This window comes from Pongo abelii, chromosome 1, assembly GCF_028885655.2.
Source record: "Pongo abelii isolate AG06213 chromosome 1, NHGRI_mPonAbe1-v2.0_pri, whole genome shotgun sequence".
Taxonomy (NCBI): Eukaryota; Metazoa; Chordata; class Mammalia; order Primates; family Hominidae; genus Pongo; species Pongo abelii.
Window position 1 is genome coordinate 142,798,501 of NC_071985.2, and position 26,759 is coordinate 142,825,259.

Here is a 26,759-nt window from a genome sequence, read left to right on the forward strand (position 1 = left end):
CAGGAGTATATTTTACTAGCAGACAGAACAATGACTGTGATGGAAAGGATTTTCTAACAAGCCCACTGAAATCATTTTTGAAGATACCCACATTAGAACAATTATAATACTAGAGACCTAATGATGTTCTTGTATTTATACGGATCTTTTGCCTTGGATGGCTAACATCTCATGATTCAATCACAAAATCATATAAAATAGCTAATGGTAGTTATACCAAATCAGTAGCTCTTAAATTTCAGGAAGTGTTAGAATCAACTTGTGTTCATTAAAATATAGATTCCAAGGTCCCTGCCCCACCAAAAATTTAACCACCGGTTTTAGAGTGAGTGGGCCTAGGAATCTGTATTTGTGTCAGGCATCTGGTGATTCAGTTAATGGGGGTGGGGAAGGGATCTCAGTATCATGCCTTGAGAAACACTGGTGGGTATCAGAGAGTAATTACATAACCTGTCCAGTACCCTATACCATGAGTGATGGGGACAGGGGCATCTCCTCCCAGCACTCTAAGGAGATGACCACTTTCCTTAGCCTGCAGCTATTTTCATAGGAGGTGATCTCACGCAGTAAATTATGGGTGCATGGCTACCTTAGTCCCCAGATTCCATATCCCATCTCTGACTCTTCAGGCTTTTTATTCCCAATACCCACTCAGTCATTTTTTCCTCTCATCTTCCCAATCTTTTCCACTCTCCAGGCCTTCTAAGCCCTCAGTGGGACCCCACACATTTAAAAAGGCCTTGACAACAATAAATGTATTTTAAATACCCAGCACCATGTTGAAGTCCATTCCCAGTGGTCAGAGCATGTACCCAGCAGTTCTGCCAGTTACTTAAAAGCCACAACAGTGTGAAGTGAGGAAACCTTTCCTCCCTGTGTACCAGGGTCACATTAGGAATTCACTACAGGCCCAGTGTACACAAGTCTATTTTCTGGTTCAAGATCCAAGAAAGAAAGTTTCAACCTCAGAATTCACATATTCAGCCCCCAAGCTTCCCCAGATGGAAGGGAGTCTCTCACAACACCAGGTCTTAGGTGTGACCCTCAGCACAGTGGTTTCTGCTTCCTCTTTCTGCTTGTCTATATGTTCCATCCAAGCTAGAGCACTTTAAGAACAGAGGCTGTGCTGTTTTTATTCCTGAATTCCCAGGGCTTATCCCAGCGCTAGGAACAAAACAAATGCTCAATAAATGTTTTTAAGTAAAGGCATATCAAGGAAATTAATCAAACAACAAATTGGCTGAGTCTGGGGGAGGCAGCCCATTATTGCAGGTGTGTTTGATTCTCTGCACTTGTCACCCCCCATTCCTTCACCAGGAAGTACATTTTTTCCTGATACACTTATCATGCAATCTGTAGACTGGAAAAGAAGTATCCTTGAACTTGAGTTAGGCTCTTTATATACTAAATGAAAATTACTGTATTCTTCTATGCGTTGTTTGCTTTGTGTGTTCTTTGATTTTTTAGAAGAAAATACTGTCCTTCCCTCTCTGTGGAAAGGCTCTACCCTAACACACTAGAAAGAATGGCTGGAGGAACGTGAACTCCTTACTGTGTCTGTATGGGTGTGATTTATTGTACTTTCCTTCACTGCAGGGCAGCCGATGCAGGGGCAGCCATGGTGGCATGATGTAAGGTCATCACACATTCTTGGGCAGCACTTGGTGTTTCTCAGGTGCTCTGCTTATTTACCATCCCTGCAGCACCCCCAGGAAGGGAGGTCAGCATATTCTTCAGGGCTTAGCAGCAGAGGGATTGAAAATCCAGAAGAGTAAGAGGCAGGTGGTGCTGAGTCAGGGCTCAAACCATCTCCTCCAGCCAGGACTGCAGAATCCATTCCTTTGGGAGTCTGCAGACTTTGCAAAGCCTCTGCAGACTTCTGGATGGAAAGACCTGGGGACACACTGTGAGAAGCCAATTCAATCTGGTTATTTCAGAAGAAAAAGGGAATGAAAATTGAACCTTGAAATGTACACTCTGGGGATCCACAAGCTCTCCAGTGGTGAGGAGCTACAAGCAATGTTTAAGTCACATGCGGGAGTATTTTACAAAGTTATTTACAAGATTAATTACTGGTGTCCATACCTGTGCTGTTAGTAGTGTTGTGGTAGCCCATACCCAGTGGGCAGGCTGGAAAGCAGTTCCTGAGATGCCAGTTCCCACAGGAACCCCAGCAGTTCTTGGATGCCTTGCTTTGCATTAGGTAAGGTTAGTGCAGGGTACAAAGTGGGTTTACTTGGATCAGTAACTTGGAACACAAAGCAATGAATTCTATTTTCCCTGGACCTCTACCTCCCCAGCACACACAAAGACAAAGGTATTGTGAAATTTTCACTGCTGGATTTACTAGAGAAGTAGCCAGGATGAGACTTGGGTTTGCAAACCTAAAGAACTAAGCAGTGGTTTTAGTCAGCTTAAGCTGCTATAACAAAGCACATTAGACTTGAGGGCTTATAAACAACAGGAATTTTTTCTCATGAATTCTGGAGGCTGGAATTCCGAGTTCAGGGTGCCAGCATGGTGAGGTTCTTCTAGATTGCAGACTACCGACTTAGTATATCCTCACATAGCAGGAAGAAGGCAAGAGAGCTCTCTGGGGTCTCTTTTATAAAGGCACTAATTCCATTCTTAAGACTCTGCCCTCATGATCTAATTACCTCCCAAAGGCCCTACCCCCTAAAACCATCATATTGGGGGTTAGGATTTCAACATATGAATTTGGGGAGGAACAAACATTCAGTCAAATGCAGCAGGGTTGTTGCCCTCTGTGCTGGAAGAGCAATCAAGGGGAGGTAGAGAGATGAAGGTTAGGGACAGCCTTCATGGTTAACAGCATGGGCCTCACAATAACACCAAGTGTGGTCCAAGGACCAGCACCATCAGCATCACCAGGGAGCTACTTAGAAATGCTAAACATTATATCCCACCTAGACATACTGATGGTCAGAATCTCTAGGGCTAGAGTCCAGGAATCTGTGTTTTAATAAGTGTTTCAAATGATTCTTATGTGTGTTAAAGACTGAGAAGCACTGGCCCTGGAGTTAGACACTCAGGTCAGACAGTCTGGGCTTGCATCCTTCCCCATCATTCTTCAGCTGTGTGAGCTCCCCAGGTCTCCATTCTTTTCTTTGTAAACTAGGTATAACAATAATGCCTACTTCACGGGGTTGTTGTGTGGTCAGGATGACAAGATAATGTGTGTAAAGCACTTAGATCAGGATCTGGCAAAGAAGCACTTATCGAAAGTATGCAGAATAAAATATAGACTTTCCCTTTATAAACCCTTAAACCCCACTTCTACCCAGAGCTCATGCTCCCAACTACCTTCCAAGGTCTCCTCTTAGTCCACTGTCAACTCTAACTCACAAACCCTTGTATCTTGCCTAAGCCTATTCATGATTCATTCATTCATAGGTCATAGGCAGTCCACAGGCATTCTTCTTCAATACCCCACTAAAACTTCTGTATCCCCCAACAGCTCAGGAATCAGCTGTGGATTCTGCCAGTCTTGGCTTGGGTTGGGAGGAGACTACATGATGTGTCTTCTCAAGAAGAAAGAAAATTCTAGAGAACCACCATGAAGTCTGGAGGCACTTATGAAAACAATGGGCTTGAACTCACTTCTCATCTTAGATTGGCTGTTTAATGAATGTTTATTGAGTAAGTTAATGAATGAAATTCACTCAACTTGGAAAATACAGTCTCAGGTTATGGTGGCAGGAGACTGGACTGGGTTTCTTCCCTCTGTTTATTCCAGAGATTTTTTTTTATGGTTCATTGATCCATTTAGAGGTGTCAGGGCAGCTTTTTTATTTTGGCATCCTGCCAGTTTTATATGTATGCTAAACAGGCTCCTTTTCATATAAAATAATCACAATGTAACACATTTTTTTACATTTGCTTTTCTTTCCTTCCTTCCCTCTTTCTTTCCTTTCTTCCTTCCTTCTTTCCTTCCTTCCTTTCTTCTTTCCTTCTTTCCTTCCTCCCTCCCTCCCTTCTTTCTCTCTCTTCCTTCCTTCTTTCCTTCCTTCCTTTCTCTCTCTCTCTCTCTGTCTCTCTTTCTTTCTTCTTTTCTTCCTTTCTTTTGAGTGGGTCTCACTACATTGCCCAGGCTGGTTTCAAATTCCTGGCTTCAAGCAATCCTCCTGCCTCAGCCTCTCAAGTAGCTGAGATTACAGGCAGAAGCAACTGCACCCAGCAACAAAAAGTACTTTGATTCATTCCTAAGAAAGGCATTGAAATAAACAAAGAAAGATTACTATAGCCGTGGATTCATTTGGTCGATTGTTAGAGAAAGTGAAAGTCAAATCTTAAGCCTAATGAGTCAGGTAACAGTGAATGCTGATGTGTGTATGTGGGCGTGTGAGTGTGTGTGTGTGTGTGTGCATGTTGTATGTATAAACAAAAGAAGGCAGCTAGGTCAGGAGAGGAAATACATTCCAATAGTACAGAAAAATACACACACACACACACACAAACACACACACAGATAGGGATAGAGAGATAGAGAGAGATACAAGTAAAGATCTGAAAATTTTTCCTTTCTCCAAGCCTGCAAAGACTTAGAAGTACTCCAAATGAGTGCTTTTCAAACTGCCTGTGGTGAAGAAAAAGTTTTTGTTATTTGGTTTTGCTTTTTCCTTTCCTATGAGTTATGGACTAACACTACAAATGCTCTAAAATGAATTATTTTAAAAAATAATATGAAATAAGTATACACAAAATAAATGACACTATCCTTCCAGACATCTCTCACCCCAAGCTTGCCCTTGGGCTGAAGGAACTAGACACCAAACCATGTAAGAATCCACCTCTAAAATTCCAAGACTATCAAGTGAGCAAATGATATGGCATAGTTGCCCAAAGAAGTGGGTGACAGTAGTAGCAGAAATAGAACAGCTGTCCTCACCCTTGTTCCCCTGCCAGGTGATCCGGAATTCTGGGGACAGCCCACTGATTTCAATGATGAAGGCACATTCTAGTGGCCAGCAGCAGCTCAGCAGAGAGGACTACAAAGAGAGGAGCTACAAGAAAACCTCTTGTTGCCTCCCATGGAGATTTGGCAAGGCTTCGTATGCATATTTGTTATTTATTTTCTTCTTGAATTATACTTATTTCTGTAATCTTGTGCAAACAGTTCTTACAAGAAGTGAGGACTGAGGAGACTGAGCTTGCTGTGAAATATGAATTCCTAAGTGAGGCAAGGACACAGCTAAGAGGGTAAGAGCAATGCCTAGGCCCTCTCTCGGTGGCAACATTAACATTAGAGGGACTTTGAACTCCTGGATGCCCTGACATTTCTTCTCCTGCCATTTGCTGTTCTGCTCCTTTGCCTCCCGCTCAGTGTCCACCCTTTTAATAGTGCCATTTCATTCCTCAGGCAAACACTGCTTACTGCCTCTGCCCACCACACTCCATTTCTGTCATTCCTTTGGGGCTTATTGGCTTTGTTTCTGGCCTGTGGCTTTTTGTGTGCTAGCCCTTCCTCTCCAAAATATGCCTGTTAAAAAGTATAAGCTATAAGTAGGAAGCAAATAAATATGGCAGTAACAATAAAAGTGTGATTTCTTTGAGAAGTCTCCCTTGATTTCATGAGATGTCTCAGATTCCCCAGAAAAGTCATGCTATACTCAGAGCTCACAGAATGATGAATACATTTCACAAAAGTGTCCCCACTTACTCTAAATCATGAGCTTCATACATTAGCTTGACCCTTGTTGACTCTAGCAATGTGCCATAGCACACAATTCACTCTCTCTGAGCTTTGTTCTAGCCTTTCTTTGTGGTTGGGTTGTCACGATTGCCACATGGCCCTCAGTGCACACACAGAGCCCTAAGGAATATCCTTTCTAGTTATAAGCACAGATTTCCAAGTCAGGCAGAACTACGTTTAAGTCTTGGGTCCACCATGTAGCAGCTGTATGACCTTGGACAGGTTACTTAGAGTCACGGAGACCTGACATACTCATCTATAAAATGGAAATGATGATAGCACCTGGCCCAGAGGGTTACTGTGAGGATTAAATTAGATGGTATATATAAAGTTATTGCAGTGCCTGGGACATAGTAGACACTCAATAAAAGTTAGCTATTATTGTAATCTGTCCTGGGGGACAGGATGCACACCATGTCCTCTAACAGGTAACGAAGAACATTTGAAGAAATTGAGCTGAAAAATAAAATATAAGTGAATATGATTGTTGATTCCTATAACCTGCTCATTTATTCAGGATGTTTTTACTCAGGACCTACTTCGTGCTGGTTACTGTGTTAGGTTAATAAGGCAGGATACCTTAATGAGGAGCTCACACATATTGGAAAAAGCAAACCCATAAAAAGAAAATAGCAGTTCTTGTATCATCCTTGCTAGCCAAACAAATATATAAGGGTATGAACTGATGTTAAGTTGTGTCCTTGGGAAACCTGATCGCTTGTAAAAACCTACCTGAAGTAATGATCCCCTGAGCTCTGGCTCACATTTGAGGCAGCTTTGAGGACAAGTGCACATGGGGTAAGGAAGGGGGCATGGCTTCCCTAGGGCCTGATCTAAAAGGGCACCCCCAAACCCAAAAGATTTAAGGCCGAGGAATGTCTGTCAACAGTAGTTGTTATGGCAGACCCACCAATGCACATCAGGAAGGCAACCAACGAGACTCAAACCAAATTCACTGCTTTAAATTAACTTCTCGGCACGTATTTCTGCAGGGTGTGTGCAGCTCTAGAAGGCAGCAGCAGCAGGGGCCCAGACCACTGCTTTTCTTTCCACTGTTGTTTATAAAATTGAAGAGAGAAAAAGCAGCATTGGTCTCAACTTAATCTTCTCCTCAGTCTAAAGGATGTGAGCATCAAGTCCATCATCTCCGAGCAAAATGTTCTGCGTGTTCTCTTGAACAAAGAGCATCTGTGACCAGTGGACTTGCCTGTTACCAGTACGCGATAAAGGGGACAGCGTAACAGCCTTAGCCTCGGTGGGAGCTGCTTTCTTTCTTTTTCTCTTTTCTTTCTTTTTTTAATGCCTTTTTAAGAGGCAGCAGAAAAGGCTCTTCTTTAGAGAAGATTTCCTGGTTTGAGGGAGGGTTAAATAAACAAATGATAACAACACCAATCAACCCTCTTTGCTTACAGCCTGCAGAGTCAATCTGCCTCCTGGCTGTGGAGCTACCAACCAGCAAAGGCAAACTAATTAGACACAGACAAACACTTAGGCAATCACACCTTGTGAATGTAAGCGTCTTCCTGTCATTTGGCAAGTCTCTCAGCTGCCTCTGAGCGTGAGACAACAAATCCCCTGCAAACAAGTTCCTCACGCTCCCCGTTAGTGAGACCTAACGGATCACAATGGCTAGAGGTGAAAGGTGGCAGTCTCGTCAGGTAATGACATCTCTCCAACAGCCCATATTAAAACAGCGGCACTTGTTTAGACTAGCCTATTTGCACCTACCTACAGAGGGCCTTTTTAATGTAATTATTAGCCTCTGCCGCCTTGCTTAGGATTTGAAAATATCGTTCATTTTCATCTTGCTTCAGATACCGCTGCTATCTCCTATTCAGGCTCAGTCACCTTATCTTCCCACAACTAAGTGTAGAAACAAGCATAAGCTGGAAGAGCTGAATTAACAAGAACAAGTTGGCAGGTGAGCTATGTGACAAAAAAAAAAAAAAAAAAAGAATGGATTTGACAATATATTCTAATCACTACCTGTCTGTGGAAATCTTGAAAAAATTTAAATGGCTTTTCTTAGCAAGACCAAAAAGCTATTGCAATAATTGACCAAACCTATAGATGTAAAAGCAAAGAGGCTGGAATCTAGTAATAGTATGCAGCTGGTAAACAACTATATGTTGCATTTAAAAAAAAAAAAAAAAAACAAGAGAAGGAGGCAAGAATCTATTGACAGGCTGGGCTAGGAGTTCTGATAACTGCTCATCACGGTGCAGAATTTGGCCTTTGACATTTTAAGTAGCTGGAAGGGATGGTCCCACCTGACCTCACTCTGTATTATACAAACAAATGTATCATCATGTAAAAGTTTGGCTGATACATTACAGACCTGTAGGTCAAAGACCAGAATTTCTAAGTCCCCGGAATGGTTTCCATCTCTGCTTATAAGTGTCCAGGTCATATTCGGGCAGAGCATGGGGCATTTTATCTACCCACTATTAATTGTTAAATATCTGCTGTTGCTTGGAGCTGTGCTCACTTAAAAATGATGCAGTTGACTTTCTGTCGAGATGGCTTTCAATCTTGCTCCTCAAACCTTACTGGTGCTCTCGTTGCTCTGTAGTTTATGGCCATCACTTATTAATGGTTATAAACAGGGATGATTTTTTTCAAAGGTAACAACAGCTTAAACTGTCACTGAGGAGAGGCGTTTGTATAAAGGAATGCACAGCTTCCTATCTTCTTCCTGTATTTTTCCTTTCGTCTCTTCTCCTTTATCTTCTTTCTCTCCATCCCTCTTCCCCATGGAAGGGGCAGATTTTACAGAAGTCAGCTTCCAGAAGAGCTTTGAATGAGAAGAATAATTAGGGCCACAGAGACTCCAGGATGGGAATAGTATGGGATAAATCTCCAGGACAGAAAAAATTTTTTAAAAAGGCCACCTATAAAGAGAGTGACTAGAAGGAGTATTTATTCTACATGTCTTGACCTATTACTTTGTGCCAGGTACCGTGCTAGGTAAGCAGGGTAAGAAGAAAAATGTGAAATGGTCCCTGCTCCAATATACTGAGGAAAAGAGAAATCATGGCAATTGTGAGATGATTCCACCCTTAACCTTCTGATTCTAAATCAGCTGCTTATCAGTGCATTAGCCACTCTGTTAACACCGATTCAGAATTACTAGGAAGAGATTACTGCTCACAACTGAAAATGAGGACAAAAATTCAAATTCAAAACAGCAAATGAGAGGAGATTAGAGAGAAAGGACGTTGTTTTTCTAGTAAATGACACAATTTTAACAAAAACTTTTAGACAAGAAAATAAGAGAAACAAGATCAGACTTTTGCTCTCCTCTCGCTGACTCTTTTCAAAACAGGAGACAGGACTCCGGGAGCAAGACGGGGGCATAGAGCAATGCCTGCAATGCCCATTCACTCTTCAACTTCTGATCCAAGTAATCAAAAAGATTCACAAAAGGACAAAAATTGGCAACAGCCCTGAAAGCTGATCATGACAGGTAATCATAGGCAATGTTCAAGGAGGAGGCTCCACTAACTGCTAAAATAAGTGAGGATAGATTTAAAAGCACACTCTTAGGATGTATACATAGTATCTTTTGAATCCAAACAATATGGAGGACCTTGAAAATGATAGAGAAGGACTTTGATCCCAGTGTCTGCTCCCAGCCCCAGGGTGCACTAATCAAGAAAGGTGCATTGACCAAGAAAGTCTCTGGCCACCCTTCAGTGGCATTGGATTGCCTCCTGAGCTTCCAGAAATAACTGCTGCCCAGCAACGCCTGCTTGACATCATTCCTATGGCAGCAGCACAGGAGTTTAAAGGATTAAATGGCAGAATCTCACATCTTGGGATATAGAGTCTCCTGCAGAAAAGAAGGGAGACTTTTCTCCCTTGCAGAAAGGCAAGGGAGGAGTCAGGAAAAGTTGTGGGAGAAGACACATGGAAGTGCATTGACTTTTAGGATCTATCATGTCACAGGAACCACTGCAGCCTCCTCCTCACTCTCCAACACAGCCAGGGACCCCATCCTCCACAAGGCCAGAGGCTTAGCCCAGCAGACAGACCTCCACCCCTAGCCATGTGGCTCTAACAGTCCAAAGTGTTTTCACCCAAGTGAACAATGAGGGGCTTTAGGCCTGCTCACGACCTCCCAATCTAGTGGCAAATGCCTCATTTGGGTGGATGCCCTCCCAATGCTTAGAAAATGAGAAAGGGGAAAGTACTGGGGACTGTGAGAAAACAAACTCTATACCAAAAAAAGGTATATCCCAGAATATTCAGATCACAGCTCAAATATGTTTCTACAGGAAAATTTTTAAAATACTAGAAAATACTTGCTAGTCCTTCATGAAACCAAGGCAGGGATACATGGGGTAGAATACTATGAAGCAAAGGCAGAGCTGAAAAGGAAACTAGGGAAAGAGTGCAGGACATTTAAAATGGAATCTTCCAGTAGAAAATCTGCGTTAGAGGCAAGAATAAGGAAAATTATCACTATCCTTTTCCTCTGTGTTCTTGGGAACTTTCTCAACTGCCTTCTCCAAATTACTGTTTGTTTTCTATAGAGATGCAAATAAAAAATTGAAAGACAAGGCTGGGTGCAGTCGTTCATGCCTGTAATCCCAGCACTTTGGGAGGCCGACGCAGGCAGATCACCTGAGGTCAGGAGTTCGAGACCAGCCTGGCCAACATGGTGAAACCCCATCTCTACTAAAAATACAAAAAATTAGACGGGCATGGTGGAGGGAGCCTGTAATCCCAGCTACTTGGGAGGCTGAGGCAGGAGAATCACTTGAACCTGGGAGGTGGAGATTGCAGTGAGCCGAGACCACGCCGTTGCACTCTAGCTTAGGCAAGACTGAAACTCCATCTCAAAAAAAAAAAAAAAAATGCAAAGACAAGAGATATGAAACATCAGCTTAAAGTTTCTTTGAATATATTTAAATTTATTTAAAATTTTAAGAACAAGTAGGTAGATGAAAAGAGGGAGAGAGGACATATAGTGGCCACAACTCCCATTATAATATTACTAGAGACTTTTGTTGCCAATGTTATTCACTTCTACTGTTTTCTAAAGTTTCCTCCTTTTCCTATTTCCCAATAGTTCCTAATCACACCACAGCTTTTAAAAGAGCTAAGTAGGACAACTAATAAAACTGTAAAGTATAAAAGTAATTATATACATATTAATGTGGGCCATAAATGACTTCATCAAACACATATTGAATATCTGCCTGTGATGGTCAATTTTATGTGTCAACTTGACTAAGTTTTGATACCCAGTTGTTTGGTCTGATACCAGTCCAGATATTGCTGTGGAGGTATTTTTGAGGTGTGACTAATATTTAAATCAGAGTAAAGCAGATTATCCTCCATAATGTGGATAGGCCTCATCTAATCAGTTGAAGGCCTTAAGAGCAAAAACAGATTTCCCAAAGAAGAGGGAATTCTGTCTCAAGACCGCTTGGGTTCCAGCTTGCCGCAGAATTCGGACTCAAGACTGCAATATCACTTTTACCTGAATTTCCAGCTATTAGCCTGACCTACAAATTTCAGACTTTGTACCCCCACAATCACATGTATGTGTGTGTGTACGCATACATATATATGTGTGTGTGTGTGTGTACACATATATGTGTGTGCGCACATACATATACACATTTCTATATATAACCAACATATATCGTATTGGTTCTGTTTCTCTGGAGAACCGTCTGACTTATATGCTATCGTGTACAAGGTCTTATGCTACTTTCTGTGAGGTCCACAAATAAATAGCACCTGCATTTCCATTATCAGGAAATATATATCTCACTCAAAAAAAAAAAAAAATTCACCCAATCCTCCGTGTGCCCAGCAGTGTGCTGGAGCTGCAAAATGAATAAGAGATAACACTGTTTAAGTGCTCACAATCTAGCCAAGAAGATGATATGCACGAGATACAAATCTATATTGCATCATGGAGAAAACGTCATAAGAAAGGGGAAAACAGTTTCCAGGGGTGTTTACAGAGAGTCAAGAGCTTCTGCCAGAAGGAATTAGGAAAGGATTCATTAAGAAGACAGCATTGAGCCTGAGCGCTCACACTGTGGGAATGTGCCAAATTAACTTGAACCACTGGAAAATTCCATTATAGGGGTCAGAGGCTACAAGTCACTGGAACCCCAAAGGCCCAGAAAACCACAGATTGGAGGAAAAGATGCTCCATTTGATGGGGCTCTGCACAGCATTGGTCCTCTGTGTCCACCAGGCAGAAGTTCCCCCAACATTCTCGGACTAGGCAGCCAAGGCCAGGGTCATGCAAGTGACACATTTGCTATACAGGTCAGGTAGTTGCCCTAGCTTCACCTAGCCTTGGAGAGCATCAGGCAATCAACTAAAGGGCAGCCTGGCTTCAGGGACCTTTTCAGAGTAAGTTCCAAAGTCCGCTTGGGTCAGTCCCCAGTCCCTTTTTTGTCTGCACTCTCCAACTCTGAGTTTATAGCCACGGCTAGATCAAATTATGAGGACAGAAAATTATTTTCATTGCATATTACTTCAGTAAGCAGAGATTTAGAAATATTCCCATCAAAAAGCTACCTACAAGTGCTGGTGACTAAGCAGCGGTTACAACTCAAATGTCTTAGGGGCCCAGGTCACCTAGCTGTGTAAATCAGGGTGGGGCAGAGTCTTAGGGAGCTGTATGAGCTGGTTAAAATTCTCCAGGTGCATCTGCAGCCAGATTTGGCCCTTTGTCCTACCCCCTACTTGTGCCCTGTGGCTTAAAGGGTTAACTTTGACTATCTTTAAAATGCAGGTATTTGAAACAACACATTCCCAGAAGGCTCTACAATGCTAAAGTTTGACCAAACTACTTACAAAAGTTATACTAGGATTGGATGCCAGGGTACCCTTTATATTTTTAATCTTTTCCCTTCTGAATAAGAGCATTAGGAACTACCAGCAGCAACTGCTTGACCCAATTGACGCTATGATTTCGGCAGGAAAAGTTGGTCTCAACTGGGGAGTGAGATGGAATTATGAAGGATCCAGGGCTCCATATGGCCCCTCTGTCAGGGGTACCATTAGAGTACATCAAATGCATTACTTTCTTTCAAAGAGCTGGCTGGGGGCCTTCTTGTTCCATCTGACCACCTGTCCCTTTTTCCTTCTCTGTCACAAAGACTTTTTCCTCCCTTCATACTATACCAGTGCCGCACACTCAGCTCTTGCCAGTCACAGCGGAGGTGGAGGAGGCGCTGAGATATCAGGAACTGCCACCCTTCAGCTCTCTCTAAGACTGGAGAGAAGTCAGCTGTCTCTCCCAGAGAGGGTCTAAAAGAGTTACTGGTTCAGAATCCAAAGGTCATTAAGGAGCGTTCATTCTTTAAAGAGCCAGGAAGGTGTACAAAATGGGAGAAGTCAGGCTCCTAAATGTGTGGGCAGGGGTTTCTGGATTCCCAGGCGTATTGAAACAGTTTGCAATGCAAGGCAGGATGCCCTACACGTGTCTCATGTCCAGGTGGAAATATTTTGCATCTGCTTTATGAACTCGTGTGTTTAGAGAACAGAAAAATGTTTTTTTAAGACACAGTAACTCAGGTAGAGGAAACTGAGTATAGACAGAAAAGTTAAAACAAAAATTCACCCTCCTTCTAACTGTGCCTAGAATCAATAATGGCTTTCAAAACAGTTTGTGCAGCACTATCCTGAGTGTCTGAACTGGAGACAGTCACATTCTGCTTCTCCTCATGACCCTCCCTCATTTCCATTCATTATCTCTTCCCAGTGGAGCTCTCTGAATAAACCTGTCACTCCTCAAGCCAGCCTTTCTCAGTAGCACAGTGGAGATGCCAGCCTCCATGCTTGCAAAGAAACACGGTGGAGCTCTTCATGGTGTATGACACTCGGAAACATTGACCCCTAGCTGGAATTGAAAAATGGAACTACCTTTGTCTCAGAGATAGCTCAGTTTAGGGGGAAGACAAATTCTAACCATAAAACAAGATATCCTTAATGTTTCTTTAAAATCTAGTTGCTTGTAAACTTAGCACAGGTCTAGATCTATAAAGTAAGTGCTCAACAAAGTAAGTGCTCATTTTTGGTTGATTAATTGATCAAGTCTCCTCTCCCAGCCCATGCTCAGAAATGCTTCCCATGGTTCTCCCCCAAGAACATCCTGCTTTAGAAACCTCTGCTTTAAGGTGAAATCACACCGAGAAGAAAAAACACCTACACAGCAAGGAGCCAACAGAAGGCATGACTCAAAAATGGCCAGAGGCACTTGAAAGCCCAGTTTTACTTTTATTCAGTAACTTCATATTTTTGCGAATCACTGATGTAGAAAGAGAACTTCAACTTACCCCAAACTCACCAAAAATGCTCTTGGCTGGGGAACTTGAGGGATCTCTCTAAACATATAGAATTTTGGGTTCTACATTCTATGGTTTCCAACCTGCATCACCAGCTCTACATTGCCACTACTTAGGTATGTTCAGTGATGCTATCAGTTCACCCTTCTGTTTTCCAGAGACTTCTGTAGTCACTTTGGGATTGAGTTATGTGTCTTTATTATATAGTGGCAATGGGAAAAATGGAAAAGAAGTAACTATTATCTAGATATGGTTACAGCTAAAACTTTTAGATGCTTATGTTTTCATGTGCAGAGAGAAAATCCCCTCTTGTCCATCTTCCATAGACACCATCTCAAATTATAACATCCTTATTGTCTTCCAAGACCCTTCTCAAATGCAGCCTCCAAAGAGTCTTTCTAGATTCTACCAGATGTGACTTATTTCCCCAACTCTGGTGTCAGACTACCTAGTATCTAATTCTAGCCCTGTGCATTCTAGCTTCAGGAAACTGGGAAAGTTATTTAAACACCATGTGCCCCAACTTACTCATCTGTAAAATTGGGAGAATAATACAACCTAAATCAAAGGGCCATGAGAGTCCAAAATTGAACCCATGAATAGTGCTTAGAATGCTATCTGGCCTATGTAACACTTATTGAAGCTAAGTGCTATCGCTTCTTGGCCTTTTGTTTAAGATCAAGTGAAGCTAAGTGCTATTATTGGCTATTAGCTAAGAACTCCAATAGAACTTGTATTTCTTGAAAAGCTTTTGCTGTGCTTCCTTATTTGCATAGCATCTTGCCCCTCTACCTCTCTCCACTTTTCTTACATGTTTAGAGAGGTCTCTCTTCTCCCTTAGCCGGGAGGGGTTTTAGGTGAGTTCAGAATAAACTGAAGTTCTTCATCTTAAAGTTAGGTGCTTAGGAGTAGGGACAGCATCTTATCTTTGTGGCTGGTTCATATATATGTGTGACAAATATTGAAATTAAACACATGAGGTTTACATAGTGCCTAACATAAGCTGTTCTTATAATATGCTTGTTGGCTTTTTGTTGTCATAATCTTATACCAAGAAGAAGAATCCAAGTGTCTATATCAAATTTGTGCCTATATCTAATGTGCCTTTACATACATAAAGTATATATCTTTGAAAGTATCCACATACAACTGAGAAACAAGACATAACACAAAGTCAAATTTTGCCTTCTGGTAATTTGCCAAGACTGAAAAAGTCTGACAGCCCACAGAAACTTTTCCTGATGTGCAGAGCTGTCATCAGCATTTCCCCACCTTCCCAGTGACACACAAATGCTGCAGTGGATGCCAGAAACATTGGCGACCAGAGCAAGGATGGTGCCCTGCCCGTAGTTAGTAGTTACTATATTTATTTTCACTCTGATCTGTTGTCAGCTTCATTCCCTTCAGATCCATGGCTACATTGTGAGATATGATTGCAAGTCTTTATCATTTGGCTTGTAATATCTATTTTCAAAAAGTTCTTTTGTGAATGCAAGGTAAATCTAATAGTTGTTTTGTTTTGTTTTTCATGTTCTTAGACATTCTCAACAGTCAACACAAATCTTTCCTACATTTCTTTTTGCTTTAATCTTTCAGGATTTTGCCCCCCATAACTCCTTTTGTCAGTCTCTTCTTTCTGATGCTACCACCCTGGTACTTAGTCATTGTAAGCTTCTCTGATTGATCTCTAAAGAGATAAAATCTTCTGGGCTCCTCTATAGAAACATCCAGGGAGCAATTTGGAATGTGATTTGTGTATCAACAGGTCCTAGTGGTAAGCAGAAGGGCCGCTCAGATGGGACTCTGAAGGAATGGGATGGAAAAGGATGCAAGGAAGGTCTATTTATAAAGCAGGGTCAGGGGATACAACAAGGAATAGGAACACAGAGGCATCCAGGACTAGCAACAGTAGGAAGCTGATGGCACCATGGGCCTAAAGGTGCCAGGGAAGGAAATAGTGTTTCATGCCAGAGTTTGGTGAGAGCTGCAGTCACGGATAAGGGGCCAGCCGGCAGGAGCTATAGTCTGGGAGGATGGAGACTCCACCAGGCAGGGACGGGCGGGTGTTACAGCCAAGGGGTCAGCCACCTGGAGCCCACTGCAGAGAAGGAAAGAGGAGGGAATGAATCTCACAGGGAAGGCAGGGAAGGGTGAGCAGAGAATAACTAGCACAAGGTACATGAAAGTGCATGTCTCTAAACCTGTAAATGAAACTGCACCCTGTCATCCTGTGCACCACAGCAAAACTTCATCTACACAGCCTTCCAAGGGAGCCTAAAGAACTTCCTACTTGTTTGACTCTAACACGTCTTTGTTAGTGTTACTGAAAAAGAGAGGTCATTTTAATTTCTAAAGACAGAATGTACTATAACCTTACTTGTGATTGTGATTCTCTCCAATGCTCCTAAGATTTGTGCTACATCACTCTTTGGGTTGCAGAAACATATTAAGGAGGAAAATTTTCTGTTTTCTAACTGATAATGTCTGGAATAAAAACAGCAACTAATGTAGTTTCTATGGAGTGTGCTTTTTTTTTAAGTGGGTAATTTTATGTATTCCAACTATAGATATAAAGCAATGGTCTTCGTCCTGGCTGTTTGTCAGCATCAACTTCAGAACTTGTATCTAGTACAGAATTCTGCGATCTGTCCCACAGAGCCTCAATGGAGAATCATTCATTTAAAATTATGGACATATGATTGGGTAGCTCTACATAGGAATTTGCATCCAGGTCTCTTTGATCTGTCAATAAAGTTTAACATCATTGTATGTTATGTTTTTAAAAGATCTCCCATGTTAGTTAGCCACAAGATAATTGATTAGTTGGAGGTATACACCCAAGGGAAACAGAATTTAACTTTCACATAATTTCATGCTTTTAAAAAGAAATGGATTTAATTCAAATTGAGGCTTTTCATAGACAGAATTAAAAATTCTTTGTGTTAAAGACTAGGACTGTGGCATTTTTAAAAATTAAAATGAAAAACTAAGGCCGGGTGCGGTGGCTCACACCTATAATTCCAGCACTTTGGGAGGCCAAGATGGGCAGATCATTTGAGCCCAGGAGTTTGAGACCAGCCTGTGCAACATGGAGAAATCTCATCTCCACTAAAAATAGAAAAATTAGCTGAGCGTGGTGGTGCATGCCTGTAGTCCCAGCTACTTGGGAGGCTGAGGTGGGAGGATCACCTGAGCCTGGGACACAGAGGTTGCAATGAGCTGAGATTGCACCACCACACTCCAGCCTGGACCATAGAGTGAGACCCTGTCTCAAAAATAAATAAATAATTTTTTTTAAATGAGCAAACTAAAACTTACCTCTGTGGCCTTCCAAACCCAGCTCAAATCCCTCCAGAGAATAAACAACACAATGTATATTAAAAGGCAGGCCAGGCGCGGTGGCTCACGCCTGTAATCTCAGCACTTTGGGAGGCCAAGGTGGGCGGATCATGAGGTCAGGAGATCAAGACCATCCTGGCTAGCATGGTGAAACCCCGTCTCTACTAAAAATACAAAAAAAATTCGGTGGCGGGCTCCTGTAGTCCCAGCTACTTGGGATGCTGAGGCAGGACAATGGCATGAACCCGGGAGGCAGAGCTTGCAGTGAGCCAAGATCGCGCCACTGCATGGCCTGGGCGACAGAGTGAGACTCCGTCTCAAAAAAAAAAAAAAAAAAAAAAAAAAAGCCACAAAGCTTTTATTCTTCGATATCTCCAACAGGAAGCAATCCTGCCATCAACTGAATTAGCAAAATATTCCACACTACTTCCTATTTTGTGCTTGTTTGCTTATTTGTTTGCTTGTTAATTTTACCACCTTTCACTTTCTGAGTTTTTAAAAGCACTCATTTGTGTACATGTTGCACGTGGACGTGGACACTTTGAGGTCAGAGATTCTATGTTGCTCATTTCTGCATCATTACCCACAGTGTTAGTCCATTGTAGGTGTTCACTCTGTTTGTTGAATTAATACATTACTTTAAAAATAAATGTATTTCTTTCAAATGACTGAGTGAAAAAAAAAATGCACCCGGTCCTAATTATGTTTTGCATTGATCTACAGCTTTCTCCATCATACCAACCCATGGTGCCATTCTCAGTTATTCCACTCTAGGTCCAGACAAAAAGGAAAATCCAGATCCCAGATCCCAGATCCAAAGATTCCATGCTCAATTTAAATATTGAAGTCACCATGGGTTTCAGGTCCAGAATTTCAGGAAAATTTTGCAGACAAATGTTTATATTTGGTGGACTTTCTTGAATTTTGTATAATCTCTTGATTTTCTATTATTATTGAACCTCTCTGCAGGTCTCTCCTGATGAATAACAAGCATCTTCCATTTATTTTTGCTCTACATCATTTTAATGAAATTTTAAAGCCACCTACAAGATGCAGGATATTGGTTTTAAAAAAAGAACTGCAAATATTATTTGATAGCCAAAAGCTTCAGTAAAAGATATATTTTGGAAATACTATCCCTGAAATCATGCATGTGATGAAAAAGGACCGGAACTGATGAATTTTAATATAACTAGGCAAAAACCCAATGCCTGTCACACCAGCTGGTCATCCTTGCTTTAGCCATTAAAAGTGGCCTTTTTTGTGGCTAACAACAGAAATGTCGGTCAATCAGGCACAGCTGTAGGTCTGGGCTTGGAGCCCACTCTCAACCTTGCCCCTCCCTTTCTTTCCCCCAGGCTAGGATGGAATGAAAGGGTCAGGATTGGCAGGAGGCACAGAGAAAGGGAAAACCAAGATGCTTAAATTCAGAGGAAAGATTGATTGCTGCAGCATCTCAGGCCTTAGCCCATTAGGTAAAGTTTAACCCCTGCAAAGCAGGTCACTTGGCAAAAATGAATGGAGAATACAAACTTCAGATTGAAAGACGAGGAGGAGGCAAGGGGAGATGCTCTGCTGCATATGGTGTTCCATTAATAGGTATCGCACTCCATAATGGGAACATTTTTATACAAATGTGTTCTTTGGAATCTAGCCAAGAGCAGGGCACCCCAGTGAAATCACAATGCACAGCTAATGAGCTATTTTTGGTGAATTTGGCACTAGAGACTAATAGAACCAATTTGTCCCCAAAATGTTAAATCATTTAGCGCTTCTATGGAGGTGCTAAGTGCATCTAGAACTTTTGGGGGCTGTCGATAAAAAAATTAGAGACTACTCAGAAGCCTTCAGTCTTCGTTTGCAATCCCTTATCCTCAGATTAGAGGGCTGCTGAGCACCTGAGGAGACTGAGCAAAGCCTGCTGCTGTGGGAAGCAAGCGGTCGGACTGAGTCACAAATGTGCTCCCCGGCCTGATGAGAGACTGAAGAGCTAGTGAGCATTCTCTCTCAGCCAAGGCTGTCAACCTGCACCTCCGCTGTAATCACTGGCTTCATCTCACTCCCCACCCCCACATTCTGCCAGCCACTAATTCCCTTTCTCTGCACTGCCAATCTCCCAAGCCCGTAAACAGAACATTGACTCCTCCCTCACATTTACCATTTTCCTGTATATTTCTCCTCTATTCCCTCTATTCCAGCCCTCAGCCCTGTGCCCCAGAATTTTAAAAACTGTCCGCTGGAACTCTGTCCCACCAGCCTCCCTCACCTCCAACCATCCTGCATATTAATGAAAGATGAATCTTCATTAACTAACACTCTCAAAAAGTTGTTCACCAATTTGGAAACTTTCAATGGCTCCCCAGTACCTGCCACATCAAGTCTGAACTCAGTCATTTGATTGTCAAAGCCCTTTATAAGATGACACCATTCAATCGAGATAGCCTTACTTTCCATGAGTTGTCTTACCCTGCTTGGCTCAGGAGAATCATTAGCCATCTTTGAATAAATAAATCCCTGCTACTGCTTACCCTGGAGCCCTCTACGAAGAGTGAACAAGTTACACAGAGCTGCCAATGTAAGAAACAATAAAATCCAGAAGTAAAGTCTGCAATTTAAAGCACCTGCCCTTGTGAATTATAACTTAGAGCTCAGGTTAAAAAACACTATTGGTTTTCTTGGTCTATGGCCCACCCACCCCATCTACACAAAAACGGTCCCTTTCCCATGAATCCAAAATTAGTACAAATCTATCAAACTATTTTTTATGTTGCAGTAACAAACAAAAGCAATTTTATTGAGATAGCTGATTGCCCTACATCTGTCCTCTGCTCTCGACAGGCTGGTCTCATGTTCCACAGAAACCTGCAGTCACACTGACTGTGCCCGCACATCTGCATGGCTCCTCTTGGCATGCTTCTTCCCCACTACTCCCTCCACCCAAATCCCATTCTGTAAGGCTTAATTCAAGCTTCATTCCCTCAGGTGTGCTTGCCCTAGATACCCCACCATCCAAGATTTTATTCTTGAACAGTATTATAATATTACTTACTATTAAAGGCAAAGTTCTCTCTATTACTGATTGCTAAGTACTTCATAAGAGCCATTTTTGCTTCTGCAAGGAGAAAGGTCATAACATAAATGTATGTATGTTTCCACATAGTGCTATGGTTATAGTAGGTGCCAAATGAGTCAATTGGTCAATCAATTCATGCTGTAATTCTATCATTATAGTACTTAAAATAGTGCTGCACATATAGGAGAGACTCAAAAATTTAATCAATAGACACTTTGTGAAGCATTTTCTAATCCACTACATATAGGTTGAAATATTCTCTATCAATCAGTATGGCTTCTGTGCTACAGAAGGTTAACTATCCTTCCAAAATGTGTGCCCCCTCTTCCTTCAGATCAAGTTGTCCCTGAGAAGCAGCAATCTTGCATCTAAGTGAAGCCACCAGTGGAATGTAGCCAAGGTCATTTCTGAGCCAACATGGCTAAAATGTGGGTATGCCTTCTCCACCTTCTCTTTTCCCAGCTGGAGAGATGCCACCTGGATGCAGGTCTCTTGAAGCTTTAGAGAGAAGGTGGAGTCAAAAGTTCGAAGGAACTGGATCCCTGAATCACCACATGGAAGAACTTCCTGCCAATCACTATCATGTGCATTGGACTGTCACGTATATGAGAAATGCTTTTATCATGTTTAGCTACGGAAACCTGTGGTTTGTTACAGCTAAACAATCACTTACCTACCTCTGAAAGGGTAAAATTGCCACTGAGGAGAAGAGCAGTTCAAAATGAGAAGCAATTAAACTCTCATGCATTAATACTTGATGAGTTATCCAGCTGAAGGCTAATTGGCTTGCAGAGTGTGACTCTGTACATTTAATGAGGAATTCAGGCATGTTCCACCAACCCTAACAAAATGATTTTACCCTATGTTCTCACATACCCAAGCCCATAGTTACAAGGATTACATGAAGATGCCTTAATCTCCTCTCTCCAGCCCAAACTACTTTCCTAAACTAGAGAGCTATGCAAATAATTGCTGCTAGATATCTCCAGCTGGCTCTTCCACAGGCCCCTCAAACTTGGGATCCCTAATACTTATATCCTCTCCCTTTCCCATTCACCCCAACCATATTATTCCTCCTCCTGAATTTCCTAAGTGGCACCAATACCAAATGGGCCTTGACTTCCACAAACGAACTTGGATCTCTCTGTTCCTGTGCTCCTCTACATAGTTTACCTGCCTCTGGCATAGCAACAGTGTGCTGTGATCACTTGTGAATGCGTCTATCTTCCCACTAGAATATAAACTTCTTCAGACGAGGACCAAATATTTTTACCTGTGTCATCACAGCACTCAAATATTTGCTCAATAAAAGAATAAATGATCATAGGCTTAAACTATATTGCAAAACTTTTTGAAGAACACATAGGAGAAAATCTTCATGACCCAGCAGGTTCGTCAAAGAATTTCTAAATATGATATCAAAAGTACGATCCATAAAATAAATTGATGAATTGAACTACATAAAAATTGAATGCTTTGGGGCTTCAAAAGACACCATTAAGGAAATGAAAAGACAAGCCACAGATTGAAAGAAAAGATTTGCAAATTATATTTCTTATAGAACACATATCCAGAATATGTAAAAAGCTCTTACAACTCGACAATAAAAAAACAAAAGACCAAATTTTAAAATGGGCAAAGGATTTGAATAGACATTTCACCAAAGAAGATATATGAATGGCCAATAAGCACATGAAAAAGTGTTCAACATCATTTATCATTAGGGAAATGAAAATTAGAACTTCAGTGAAATATGACTGCACTCTCACTAGAAAAAGTATAATAGAAAAAGACAATATAAACTGTTGGCATTGATATAGAGAAACGAGAATTCTCAAAAGTCTGCTACTGGGAATGTCAAATGATGCAACTACTTTGGAAAAGAGTTTGGTCATTTTCTAAAAGTTTAACATAAATTTACGACAAGACTCAGCCATTCAACCCTTAAGCATCTCCCTAAAAGAAATTAAAATGTAATCTACACAAAAAAATTGAAAATGGGTTTCTACACAAAGACTTGTATATGAATGTTCATAGCAGCATTATTCTTAATAGCTGAAGAGAGGAAAGAGTCCACTTGTCCATCAACTGGTGAATGGAGAAAAAAAAGTGGATTGTGGCGATCATTGCACAACTCTGTAAATTTACAAAACATCATTGAATTGGATACTTAAAATAGATACATTTAATGATATGTAAATTATACCTGAATAAAGCTTTAAAAAATAAATGATAGCTTTATATCTGTATAGATGTCACAAGTACCACTGTAATGACAACATGCATTTATGCACCTACCATGTGCAGGCAGCGATCCAAGCATTTTATACCTGTTGACTATGTATACATGGAATCCTCACAAAAATGCAAATAGGCAGGTGCCATTATCATCCTATTTTGCACATAAAACTGAGGCACAAAGAAGTTAAATAACTTGTTATGTCACACACCTAAGAAGAGGTAGCTCTGCAAATATTAGGAGGGAATGAAATGATCAAATCACCGCAATTGTTGTATCAAATAGATGTCTCATTTTACTCAAATAATCATGGGAAATAAACAATGTTTGCATTACTTATTCTTTTTCTCTTTAGTAACAAATTAAGAATTTAAAAATTTAGTCTGAAATTATATAAAAGTCTCATAAGTATCATCCAATTCTTCTTACCATTTTTCACAGTGGTAAACAAGCATTTCTGTTAAAACACTACCATGGAAAGGCAGGATATTCACATCAGCATCACAATTTGCTATCAAGAGCAGGCCCTGCTAATCTTCATTCTACTCCAGTTTGTGGATCCAGGTCCTTTTGACCACAGAGAGGAGTAAAAGGTGCCAATGCTCAAAGTCTGACAAAGTGAAGCTCCCTCTTCACTTCCATGAAAACCAGCCTAACACGCCTGTGCCCACATCTGCAGCCATCTCTCCACAGAATCCTCAGCATTGTCCTCTCATTTTCAAACCTGCTACTTGTCCTTGCCTTAACATAAGCTGTGTGTGTGTGACAGCACATTTATGCTCCTTATGAGAAATAAAAATTTTATTTAGGTGAAAAAAAAAAAAAGAATCGCTGTTGGATATGTCTAGGCTCAATTGCATTGCAAGTTACACTCTGCAAAGAAACAAAATATGAAATCCATAGAAAACCATGTGATTTTATTTGGATAGCAGTAAACAGGCTTGTGTCATGCTATTTTGTACATTATCAAATCACCAAATAGTCAACCCAAGTTAAGTCACATGAGTGACATAAATACTAGTAGGAAAATAGTCTCACTTTTGAAAGACGAAAAAAGAAAGAGAGAAACTTTTAATTCAGCTAAGGGCCACCTGGCCCAAATCTACAGTTGACTGAAATGTTTACATTCTGACATAACCAAAGATAACTCAACTTGGGCAAGCATTTCCTGCAAATAAGATTTCTTTCCCTCTGCCACCTTCTGTTTTCCATCCTACCCTCTGGATTGTAAGAATTAGCTTCCTTTTTACTGAGGCTGAATCAATAATTTCATTTCTTCATTACAAATCTTTAGACAATTGCAGCAAATAAAAAAATGGAATTTGACTTGCTGAGGCTTAATTATTGATGTGGTCTTTTAAAAACATTTTTGGTTCTCTGAAACGGTTTCTCAGAACTCTGCTGCATTTTCTCATTGGTTCCCTATTCTGTTTGTTCTTGGCCTCTGTGTTCCTTTTCGATTTTCTGCAGGTTAGCAAGTGCTGCATTGTCTGCTTATGAAATGTGTCTTTAGGCATGCTTTTGTTTGACAAGGAATGCCAAGGCTGAGCTGACGAAGTCTGTTTGAAAATCTCTTTCCGGGTATACAAGATCAGTAAGCCTGTTCAATGTATACTGTGATTAGAATTTTTCTTCAGATATTTATATCAACATTTCCGTTTTAGGGAGAGATGTTTTCTGAGCCTACCTGTCAGAGAGAAACTTATAAAAGGTAAGAACTCTATCATTCATATATTCAAATCCACAAATACATTTGTGGTAAAGAGTTGACATCCTCCTGCCTTATGACTTAAAAGAAAAGAGGCAGGCTACAAGTACAGTCACACTCCTCCCCCAGGCTGAAACCAACCTCACCTTAGGAGTTCTGGCCCTCAGATATGGGATTTCAGGTTTCATTTGGAAAGACTTACAAGGTTTTAATCATGAGAGTTTGTCTCCTGCATGCTTTCCTTTTGAAAGGAGAAATGGGGGCCACAGTGTGAGGAAAACACAGCTACTGAAGGAAAGTTTGTCTCTGTAAACCTACAAAGATTGCAATATATCAATAGGAGCTTATAAATGCGTAGGGTTTTATTCATCAAAAAGCTTCAGTATTCAGTTCAGCAAATATTCATTGTTATTACCATAAGTCTTTAAAGTTGGAGTACATTCTACCCAAGACCTTACCAAAATATAACATATTTCAAAATAAAAATCTATTATAAATTGCTACTCTTGTGAAATAATGCTTAGCGTATTACAAAAAGGGATGTCACCTTGGCCACCAGTTAGTTATCTAGACCCCACCAGTCAGGCTTGCACTAACTTGCAGTAAGAAGAGTTTGCAAAGGGACATATAATAAAAAAAAAAATTGAATGGAAGGTCATATCAGCCTAAGAGATGAACTAATGATTAAATATTTTAGTAGTCTCAAGTAGAAAAATTAATTTCAAATTAGATATATTATGTGATTGAATCTATTGATTAAAGCAGGCCCCACAGCTTGCCTACCTGAAAACATTTCCTTACTCATTCCAGTTAGCTGAAACACACAAACAAAACCTTATGAAGTTTTTTTAACATACATCCCTCAATTCACTATTAACTAATTCAAACTGACCTTCTCCCTAGTTATTAATATAAAAATTATATTATAAAGGACTGCCTTTGTCTCCGTCATTTTATTAGAAAATATTCATTGATCACTTACTTACTAGGCACAGTTCTAGATACTGAAGATATAAATACAAATAACACAATCCTTGGACTCAAGGAGTTAGAGGCCAGTGAAAGCATAAAAAGAATTAGGTGTGTTCTCAACAAAGTCAAAAATAATAAAAGAACTGAAAGGTCCCAACATGCAAATAATAATCAGTCATTTAAAATGCTTTGCAGGATAAGATGGGGTAAATAAACAGATAGTTAAGTCAAGCTTGACATTGTATGTAGTTTTCTCTTAAAAAGCATTTTAGACAATAATGTTTTTATGTTGTATAATTCATCATTATTTTCCAGGGCAACATTGACATAACTATGTTCCCTTTTCAATATAGTTTTCTATCAAGAACAGGAAGTTCATATACCATCTGATTCTGCCACTAAAATACATAAATGCAAGATGTTTTCCCATTAAAATCGCTGAGGGTTGATAAACCTGTCTTTTTCTTGTTTTCAAGTGCTAACCAATGATGGTAATATATATGAATGTAAGTTTCTAAATCCAACACAGAAGGGGGCGGGGAGGCAGAGAAGAAGGAATGCTTACGGAGACATTTTACACTTTACTGGGCTCTGAGTGCCAGAGCCTTGCTTTGAAGCCCATCCCAGAAATGATTGGTTCCACGTGCTGGTTTTACCTTAATCTGAGGTGCTTTATACATACCTAAAAGAGAAAGAGAAAGGATATGCCTATTCTCTTATTAAAATGTCGGAAAATAATAGATGTTGGTGAGGTTGCAGAGAGACGGGAACACTTACACACTGCTGGTGGGAATGTAAATTAGTTCTGCCACTGTGGAAAGCAGTTGGAGAATTCTCAAAGAACTTAAAACAGAACTACCATTTGACCCAGCAATTCCATTAACTGGGATATTCCTAGAGGAATATAAATCATTCTACCAAAAAAACACAGGGACTCATATGTTCATCACAGTGCTGTTCACAAGAGCAAACACATGGAATCAACCTAGATGCCCATGCACAGTGGACTGGATAAAGAAAATGTGGTACACAGACACCATGAAATATTATGCAGCCATAAAAAAGAACAAAATCATGTCCTTTGCAGCAAAATGAATGCAGTAGGAGGCCATTATCCCAAGCGAACTAATACAGGAACAGAAAACCAAATACCGCATGGTCTCATTTGTAAAAGTGGGAGCTAAACATTGAGTGTACATGGACACAAAGAGGGGAACAATAGACACTAGGCCTACTTGAGGGTGGAGAGTGGGAGAGGGATGAGAGTTGAAAAACTGCCTACTAGATACAATGTTCACTACTTGTATCATTTGTATACCAAATCCTAGCAACATGCAATTTACCCATGTGACAAACCTCCACATGTACCCCCTGCACCTAAAACAAAAGTTGAA